Raw genomic sequence first — 2,500 nt, forward strand, 5'->3', positions numbered from 1 at the left:
CTTGGTCCTGCGGGATTTATGATCCAAGTTTCTTTGTTTAGTTGAGAGAAAAAGTCTTTATCACGAGAGATTTTTAAGTCTTCAATGCATCATTGTCTGCTAGTGCTGGTTTGGCTTTAAGGCCATTCGTGGAAAGCTTCTTTCACTTGTATGTGGCTGCGTTAGTCAGAACTGCTGAAAGACGTTTGGAACAAAGAATTCATGATATGAGCTCACGATGAAGACAAAGACTTTAAAATAAAAGGCTGGTGAGGATTGTAAGACCCGTGTGCTCCAGAGGAGACGCATCACACTGTGTTTTATGTAGGAACACACTAAATGTGTTGTGAGTCTAAGGACAGAAGGTATGAGGACAGAGGGTCTAAGGACAGAGGGTGTAAGGACAGAGGGTCTAAGGACAGAGGGTGTAAGGAGAGAGGGTCTAAGGACAGAGGGTCTAAGGACAGAGGGTGTGAGGACAGAGGGTGTAAGGACAGAGGGTCTAAGGACAGAGGGTGTAAGGACAGAGGGTGTAAGGACAGAGGGTCTGAGGACAGAGGGTGTAAGGAGAGAGGGTGTAAGGACAGAGGGTTTAAGGACAGAGAGTCTAAGGACAGAGGGTCTGAGGACAGAGGGTCTAAGGACAGAGGGTGTAAGGACAGAGGGTCTAAGGACAGAGGGTGTAAGGAGAGAGTGTCTAAGGACAGAGGGTCTAAGGACAGAGGGTGTGAGGACAGAGGGTGTAAGGACAGAGGGTCTAAGGACAGAGGGTGTAAGGACAGAGGGTGTAAGGACAGAGGGTCTGAGGACAGAGGGTGTAAGGAGAGAGGGTGTAAGGACAGAGGGTTTAAGGACAGAGAGTCTAAGGACAGAGGGTCTGAGGACAGAGGGTCTAAGGACAGAGGGTCTAAGGACAGAGGGTGTAAGGACAGAGGGTCTGAGGACAGAGGGTCTAAGGACAGAGGGTGTAAGGACAGAGGGTCTAAGGACAGAGGGTGTAAGGACAGAGGGTCTAAGGACAGAGGGTCTAAGGACAGAGGGTGTGAGGACAGAGGGTGTAAGGACAGAGGGTCTAAGGACAGAGGGTGTAAGGACAGAGGGTGTAAGGACAGAGGGTCTGAGGACAGAGGGTGTAAGGAGAGAGGGTGTAAGGACAGAGGGTTTAAGGACAGAGAGTCTAAGGACAGAGGGTCTGAGGACAGAGGGTCTAAGGACAGAGGGTCTAAGGACAGAGGGTCTGAGGACAGAGGGTCTAAGGACAGAGGGTGTAAGGACAGAGGGTCTAAGGACAGAGGGTGTAAGGAGAGAGGGTCTAAGGACAGAGGGTCTAAGGACAGAGGGTGTGAGGACAGAGGGTCTGAGGACAGAGGGTGTAAGGAGAGAGGGTGTAAGGACAGAGGGTTTAAGGACAGAGAGTCTAAGGACAGAGGGTCTGAGGACAGAGGGTCTAAGGACAGAGGGTCTAAGGACAGAGGGTGTAAGGACAGAGGGTCTAAGGACAGAGGGTCTAAGGACAGAGGGTGTAAGGACAGAGGGTCTGAGGACAGAGGGTCTAAGGACAGAGGGTGTAAGGACAGAGGGTCTAAGGACAGAGGGTGTAAGGAGAGAGGGTCTAAGGACAGAGGGTCTAAGGACAGAGGGTCTAAGGACAGAGGGTATAAGGACAGAGGGTGTAAGGAGAGAGGGTGTAAGGACAGAGGGTCTAAGGACAGAGGGTCTAAGGACAGAGGGTGTGAGGACAGAGGGTGTAAGGACAGAGGGTCTAAGGACAGAGGGTCTAAGGACAGAGGGTGTGAGGACAGAGGGTGTAAGGACAGAGGGTCTAAGGACAGAGGGTGTGAGGACAAAGGGTGTAAGGAGAGAGGGTCTAAGGACAGAGGGTCTAAGGACAGAGGGTCTAAGGACAGAGGATGTAAGGACAGAGGGTCTAAGGACAGAGGGTCTAAGGACAGAGGGTGTAAGGACAGAGGGTGTGAGGACAGAGGGTGTGAGGACAGAGGGTCTAAGGACAGAGGGTCTAAGGACAGAGGGTGTAAGGACAGAGGGTGTAAGGACAGAGGGTGTGAGGACAGAGGGTGTGAGGACAGAGGGTCTAAGGACAGAGGGTCTAAGGACAGAGGGTGTAAGGACAGAGGGTGTAAGGACAGAGGGTCTGAGGACAGAGGGTGTAAGGACAGAGGGTCTAAGGACAGAGGGTGTAAGGACAGAGGGTGTAAGGACAGAGGGTCTGAGGACAGAGGGTGTAAGGAGAGAGGGTGTAAGGACAGAGGGTTTAAGGACAGAGAGTCTAAGGACAGAGGGTCTGAGGACAGAGGGTCTAAGGACAGAGGGTGTAAGGACAGAGGGTCTAAGGACAGAGGGTGTAAGGAGAGAGTGTCTAAGGACAGAGGGTCTAAGGACAGAGGGTGTGAGGACAGAGGGTGTAAGGACAGAGGGTCTAAGGACAGAGGGTGTAAGGACAGAGGGTGTAAGGACAGAGGGTCTGAGGACAGAGGGTGTAAGGAGAGAGGGTGTAAGGACA

This window comes from Cottoperca gobio, unplaced genomic scaffold (genome assembly GCF_900634415.1).
Source record: "Cottoperca gobio unplaced genomic scaffold, fCotGob3.1 fCotGob3_149arrow_ctg1, whole genome shotgun sequence".
NCBI classification, from domain to species: Eukaryota; Metazoa; Chordata; class Actinopteri; order Perciformes; family Bovichtidae; genus Cottoperca; species Cottoperca gobio.